Source organism: Alligator sinensis, unplaced genomic scaffold (genome assembly GCF_000455745.1).
Source record: "Alligator sinensis unplaced genomic scaffold, ASM45574v1 scaffold109_1, whole genome shotgun sequence".
NCBI lineage: Eukaryota > Metazoa > Chordata > Crocodylia > Alligatoridae > Alligator > Alligator sinensis.
Window position 1 is genome coordinate 5,434,072 of NW_005841852.1, and position 8,123 is coordinate 5,442,194.

General features: G+C 39.1%; 1 protein-coding gene across 1 annotated transcript in view; it reads right to left on the reverse strand.

Annotated features, from left to right (window-relative positions):
* Positions 1-8,123, reverse strand: part of KCNMA1 (potassium calcium-activated channel subfamily M alpha 1) — a 527,746-nt gene that overhangs the window by 245,760 nt on the left and 273,863 nt on the right.

Here is an 8,123-nt window from a genome sequence, read left to right on the forward strand (position 1 = left end):
TGACACTGCATATAGAGATTGTTTAATTTTTGGCAAGTCTGCTATAAAAACAGAGAGAGGTGCCATGGGCTATGACCATCAAAAAAGTCTCCACATTTGCATGAGTATTATGATTTTTGATTCCACATGCAAAGTTGTTATTGCAGTAGTTGGGGTGGGGTATCCATTCAAACTCTCAAAACTCTCCTGTCCTGTTGTAATCACAGTTGCACACATCCCATAGTCTGACCCCTTTGGAAACTGGCTGTTCTTCAGATTGGGATTTGTGCACACAAAGCAGGGGGGAAAGTCATTGGCAAGGGTCCTAAACATGTCTCCAAGTAATATGTTTTTGATGATAATTTCAAAGGAAAAGGTCACCTCTAAAATCAGATCTATGGGACCCAAAGAGGAGGTAGAGGGGATTACATCTTTTTTGTATCAGGTTTTCTATTTCCTCATATTTGTGTGTCTAAGTCCTAGCCAGGAGTTTCAAAATATCTGCTTTCATAGGTTTTCTAATACATTTTATTAAAACATTAAAAAGTTTCAGTTACAATGGGATGTTCTCATAGTAGCCCTTTGACTTTATTAGCAAATTATGTTATTAAAAACAAAGCCTTTTATATAGGCAAGAATCACACCTATGAGAGCACCAAAATAATAATTTTAAGGAACAGTGAGACCATATGTTCCTTATATGAAATTAATAAATTGTGACACAAAAGTAACTGAAACAACATGCCAGTTATGTTAGGATAGGGAAAAAGATATATGAAATATTGATTTTTGACATCATAACAAGTTACTGTCACTACTTGATGACCTACAATTGCATAAGAAATGAAAGGCAGAAAAACTATGCCCTTTGTGAGGAGGTACATTTTAAAGCTACTGATCATGGAACTGTTCCTTTTAAATTTAGACCTTGCTGGGAGAAAGATATCCTTACATTCTGCAACGAAATATTAATATGAAAACATCAAATTCATCTCTACTTGTATCCTTATTATAGTCTTCATCACATAGCACAAAGATTGAAAAGAGACGGATTTTCTGGTGCAACAACTAATGAAGTAAATGTAGAAAACATTTGGTATAAGATAAAAGAAAAGGCATTTTTGGAAAGCTTTTTTGCTGTAAGCTTCAAATCTACCTAGAGAATATGGATGGAAGGCTCTCACTGATTTTAGTGGGATACCCTTAAATCCTTTACGTGTTAAAATCTCAGTATCTGTTCACAAAACCTTTATTTTTCTTGGGAGTCAGTGAACACAGCCTGAAAAGACTGATTATTCACTGAATTGAGCTGTACTAAGACACGATGGAAAGGGCAGTTGCAAGGAGCTGATTCACAAATATTCAGCTTCCATATACAGTGGGTGGGGAGGTTGTGTTTAATCTGTATTGCTAGCATAATGTTTGCATAGGATCCCTTACTTAGTAGAGGATCAGGCTTAAGGGAGCTTAGCTCCAGAATGCTCTTCCTCCCCTTTTTGCTTCAACTGGGTGTTGGATGAATGCCCAGCATAAGAAGTAACTATAACACCTCCATGTTCTATACAGCACAACACTAGAGTCTGGCGAAAGATTCTGAAACTGTATGAAAAGTTTTTTCAGCATATGGTATAGGTATGGTAATAGGACTGTGTATTTTTTATAGTAAAAGCATTATAGTTTGTTGAACGGGAGTTGGGTTTCTTTAAGCTATAACGTATATTTTTGCTTTACATATACATATATATTCATTACCATAGTATGAAAACATCTTTGTTGCTATTCAAGCAAAGAGATTAATGCACAAGACTCAAGTGACTTGGGGAAAAATGCCAGAATCAATTTTTCAGCCATTCAGCAATCAATCAAAAGGAGAAAAGCATCCTGAGGCAACAATTTATCTCTGCTTGTCAAGTCAAACTACAGCTGTTTTAGAAGAGCATTAAAGCAAGAGGTTATGTATGATATTCAGGTCTTAAATGAAGTCTCTCACTATAGACTCAAAAAGTCATATCAGTTGGAGACAGAAATAATTATTGGGTCACCTACTCAATTTGCTAGACATTTTGGGATTCCTACCTAAAATACACTGGAAGCATTTTTTTCTAGTCAAGATTTTAAAATATCAAGCATTGGTTTTCCAACTATTACTACTCTGGGAACACAATTCCATAATTTAATATATGTTGCTCCTGACCTCACATCCATTTCATTCTTTCCCTTTACACCCTTCTCTCCCATTCTCTTGCTGTCCCTGGACTGCCACCTCCCCTCCATCATTAGATAATAGCAAGAAAAAAGCACCTTCAGATCTCTCTCCTGTTTCTAGTTCTCAGAATGACCTTCATCTGATACAGCTTCTGAAGCTGCCTTTTTTCACATGGTCCTCTTCTTTCAGCAAGCAAATTGGGGGGCTTCTCCCCGCTTTTGCTGCTTCCAAACCCTTACTCTAGAGAAATAATGCGTATCAAAAGTAATCCAGGCCACATAGGCAGGAAATGTGCTTCAGCACCAGGGTGAGGGCCAGCCATAGAGATGCTCTGGCTGGCTACCAGAGCATCTCTGTGGAGGACCAACCCTCCGGTTGCCCTGCTTTTTTCCCCCGGGGTATTGTTTGACCCATGGATAGTCAGGGGTCTAATTTTGTGCCCATGCTGCAAATTTGCAGTGTAGAGAATGTTTTTTTGTTCCTACACGTTCCTCTCGCAGCATCTCAAAGGGGGTTGAGACGCTACAAGAAGCACATGCGCGCTTGTCTGAATGCACCCACTGGGTGCGTCTACATGTGGGCTTTAATATGCAATAGCCTATTCTATTGTGCTGTACAGTGTTGCATAAAAAAACATGCTAAAACACTAATGAGCAGTAGCATAGGCTACTGTGCATTAAACATCACCTAAAAAATATGTGCTTGTGCTACTGTGTATTAGCACAGCCTAATAAGCATTTATTTAGTACCTCATATTGGAGGTATAAAATTTAATGCGCATTAGGTGTTGGCTTGAAAACAGGATTTGAAGGTCTGTTTCTTGGGAATTGGCTTATAGATATAGATATATGCAGCAGGGCAGCAGGGGTTAATTGATTTGTAAGAGCCTGGGTTTCACACACTGAGTTCCATATAACCCTGGAAGCAGACAGGCTGTCTAGCACGATAAGCCCAATGGATGGACACAGCCTGAGAATTGAGGGGGGCCTCCTATAACACAAGATCACAGCCTTCAAGGCAGACAGGTTGTCTAACATAACAAGGATACAAAGCCTGGGAACCAAGGGAATATGTACCATACCATTCCATAACACAAGATAAGTGACACTAGCTACAAGGGCCCAGAGCAGTAGGGGGGCCTGAGTCATAGTTTTGGGGGAACAGACTGAATTAGGAGAAGGCCCAGAAGGCTATGTGGTCATGTGAGCACACAGAGACAACCAACCAGAAATAGCCACAAAGGAGGAGTCATCAGGAGGGAAGGAGAATGCAAAAGCAGAGACTTGAGAGTAACAAGGGTCCCTCCTCTTCCTTTCTGTCCCTTCCTGTTCCTCCTCCTTCTTCTCCTTGAGAAGGGTCCCCATCCCTGACCCCTGGGAAGGGTCCCTGAGTCCACCATGGACTGAGGGCATACCAGCAGCCCATCTCATGCATCCCACTGGAGGGGAGCTGTGTTCCTTGGCATCCCACCTCCAGACTGCTGACATATGACACCTAAGAGACAGCCTCAGAGTGAAGACTACATCCTGGCCAGATGTACTTTAACTCTGATGACAGCCCTAGAATTTGATAGATATATAGAACTGTTTAATTGTTTGTATTTTTTTTTTTGTTATCACTGTGTATCAAATTTGCCTATTATCAAATGGAAAGGTCATGGTCGGTCTGAGGGTGGGTCTCCCTGCCCCAAACAATGTATCTGGATCCTAAAACCAGAGCCAACATTAGAGAAAGCACATTAATACATGTGTAGATGCACGACTGCAACATTTCAGAATAAACTAAGCTTCATCCTCTGCTTGCAATAGCTGATGTTCATACTATGTAGATCAACTCCTACCATCAATCAGTCAAGCATGCAAATATCCTATTATATTTATGTGAGCATGTTTATGCTTTCTCCCATGCTGCACTTTACATTGCCTGTATCCATCTGTTGTATCTTATCGCATGCTAAAATTGTAGACTCTCCGAACCAAGAACTGTCTTTCTGTTTTGTGTGTGAATAGTGAATAGCACCTATTCACAAAAAGCTCCTATAGTGAGTCCCATAAAGATTACAACTGAAGAGAACTCAGAAAATGTAACCCCTTCTGATTTTTTAAGAAGCAGAGAAAAAGATAGCACAGGAAAAAAATGACCAAATAAACTCCACACCCTTGGCATTATCTCAGTCAAAGTTTTCCTAAGCTGCTGACAAAAGGCAAAACAAGTAAAATCTATGAAAGATAAATAATATCAGAATGCTTCCACAATGCGCCCCAAACTTTGTGGGGAAATTTTTAGCTACAGCTTCCCCATTAAGAGTTTTGCAATCCAGCAAGACTAGTTTAATATCAAGCTGACTTTTTTGTAAGCTAGTACAAACAACTGAGGGCCATTATCACAACTGCTCAGTCTATGAAGCAGACTTATGCAGTGTTATGGAGCAGACTTCCTGACACATTACATTTCAGATGTGATGAATGGGTTAATTGTACCTTAAACAGTAACTCAACCACATGTTAAAGCCAATATTAGACATGATAACACAGTTAATGAGCCACAAGGTTATTCCACATATATTGCATGACAACTTTGTGGCTTGTTTGTATCACGTCTTAAACTGAACATGTGGTTGGTTGGTGCTGGCCCATGACAGATCCTGACACTCAGATGAATGTCAGGGTCCATCATGGGACAGCATCAGGGCCTGTTACACAGCTGTACCAGCAGCCTGATCCTGGGATCCCCATGTGTCACGGTGTGCCATCCAGCTGAGTGGCACATTGAGTTTTGAAGGTCCCACCTCACAGAGACCCCTGAATCAGGCTGTGGCAGCCCTCATGAGCCAGGGCTGAGTAAAACCCCATGTGTCATCTAGCTGGATGGCACATGGTGTTTGAAAGGTCCCTGTGCCCAGAGCTAGTTAAAACCCTAGTTAGGTTTGGACAATCGACTGATTGTAGGCTGGGGCCAGGGACCTGACCGGGCCTGATTTCAGATCCCAGTTCAGACTCCATTCCCAACTGACAATCAGCTGATTGTCAGCACCTGGGTTTTAACTTGCTGGTGCAAGAAGAGCCCAGGATCATAATCCTGGGCTCCCCCTATGCTGATAAGTAAGGTGCAATAGGGATCTAATCCCTGATCCCTAGATTGCACATTTCACCATGCATGTGTGACATGGCAGGAAGCACAATTTTTGAGATGGCACTTGGGTCCCATGGCTCCTTAAACTGAACATTTGTCAGAGGCCTTATTGTTGTATTATTCCTTAAAGGCAGGTGAAGCAGAGCCCTGATAAAGCCTTTTAGAGAGGGAACGATAGTTAAGTTTTGTGATTGCAAAGGCCTATGTTACTTATGCAAAGTCCTCACAACACAATAAGAACATATGCTGTGCAAACTGTACTTCCTGCAGCAACTTTTCTGTCATGTCCAACATGGCTTTATTGAAAGGATATGGTCAAAATAATGCCAAACTTCTTAATTTGTTTAACTTCCTAAAGGCATTGTCTATAAGGGAAGGATCCAAAGAATCATTTAGGCCATTAAAAGACTTTCTATTGATTCTAAAGTGCTTTGGATCAGATTATAAGTGGAACATAAAGAAGAAAGACACCTACGTCTTCTGGCATAATAATTCAAGTTAGGATAAATGAATTAATTTTTATTTTCACTGGCCATAGGTAACATTAAAAATAAAAGTAAATTCTATTCTGATAGTTAGAACTTTCTCATTTGTCAAGCCATTTTTCCTGGATTTTAACTATAGTTTATGTGCATTTACACTTTTATCCTCAAAGCTTACTACTAAATTAGGATTCAGAAATCCTCTTTTGCTTTTTACTTGTATTGAATCCTTCAAAAGGGACTAATGGAACAGAAGGATTACACAGACATTCTAAGAATTCCAGAGAAGTAAAAATTAAAAACAATAATTTTTTCTTGATGAGCTGCCAGGTAACCAGTTACTTTTATTCTGGAGAAATAAACAGTTGCAATGTATAATTTGCATGGTGGAGACAGTCCAGATAACATGATCCCTGACAAGTAGGCTGCAAACAATCAAGTAAAATTTCTTCCATAAACACTGTTTTGCCATTCCTGAATCATGTGGGACTCTAACAGGGATTTCCATTGTGTTACCTTCCACCACACACAGAGAAGTCATTTTGAATTTTTGCAACCCTTTTTATTCAGGGATTGTAAGTGATGCTGGTTGGCAGCTCTGGAGCCCACAAGATCTTTTTAATAGACAAAGCAGATACATTATAGGCAATAAATAGTATGAAAATGGCTTCCCTACAGCATCATGCCACTATACCCCATCTGTGATAAATCATATTAGTAAAAGGACAACATTTTTAAACTAAAATGATTCAGGACATTTTTGCGGTAACAGTTTTAGGTTTCTAAAATAATTAAAAAATGCTCTGCATTCTGTCTTGTTTTCTTACATCTCCTTTGCCTGCATTGGAAAAGCTCTACATGGGACAGATAAATGAAAAGGTTGAGTTCTGACATTTCCACCAGTGATTCCCTATTCCACCTCTATTTTCCTGGTTGCTATTTTGAGAATTAAATGGAGGGACAGCAGAAACAAAGTCAAGTGTCTTTCTCTTCTGAAGGGTCACAGAAGGGATTCTGTGCTGACCAGGCTAGGTTATTGACTTGGCATAATGCACTGTTGCTAATTTTTTACAAATTGGATTCTAGAACAATGGCTAACATCACACAGTGGTGAGAGTAATATGGGTGTATTAAATATTTTGTGGGTCTCAAACAAAGATCAGAATGTTGATTGATTAAATGAAAAACTGCAGGAATCTAGATAGAAGTTCTTGAAATACTAGCATTAGATGTGAAAACCTGAGATGGGTCTAGTCTAATAAAACTGCACAGTATTGTCTTTATATGCAGAACAAACAACTTTAGGTGTGGGATCATGAACCTCATGTTCACTTGATCCATGGCTATCTTGTATGATTTAAAGAAAGTTTCAGTTAGTTCCAAGGACCTTTTGCTATGTAAACTCTGCTAACATAGTATCAAACAGCAAGTGATGAAGTAGGTTGTTGCCTATGAAAGCTCATGCCTCTCTGAACCAAGTAATTGCTCAGATGCCACCCTGCTCTACTTTCTTATTTTACATCTTTAGCTAGCAGGCACATTTCCGCAATTTTTCTCTTAATCCGTATCAATAACTCACCTATTTTTAGAGTATGCTAGAAGGAAAAGATTCTTTCTGAATTCAGTGTAATTCTGACTACATTAATTTACTAAAGTCATCTGGAGTCTTGCTTACTCTCTAGTTCAGAATTGGATCTGTGTGAAAATCTGCATCTGTTCAATTAATTATTGGTTCACTTTTATTATTTTCTTTAAAAATATTTAAAATAACAAGCTAAATAAGAACTTGGCTGCCCCAGCCTCATGTATGGATATATGTAGTGTTCTTCCCGTTAATTTGTGCAAAATAGAGGCCATCATTTTTATTAGCTTTAACTTCATCCCAGAGGCTAACACCACAGAAGTAGAGTTGAAATCAGTCCAAGATACCAATAATTATGGTCATTTGCCTGTACCCTGTAAACAGTCAATATCTCACTATATGAAAAGGAACTGTAGAAATTATTTACCTGGATAATAAACTCTTAAGTCCAACTTCACTGCAAATGTTAGTATACTCCCAGTGATGGAAATATCTTTGATTTTTAAACAGAGAAAAATAAACTACCTTTCTGCCCTCCTGTTTTAAAGACAGTGTCCTGTTATTACAAACACCGTTCTGGTCTATTCCATTTTAGCTTCACTGACAGCAGATTTTGGATACTTATATCTCCTATCTCTGTACAATATGGGCTAATAAAGTTGAGCCAAAGAGAATAGATTTCATTTTGGAGCAAAGGTTTCAGCAGTAAACCTTTGCTTGTTTGCCGAACAAACACATTCCA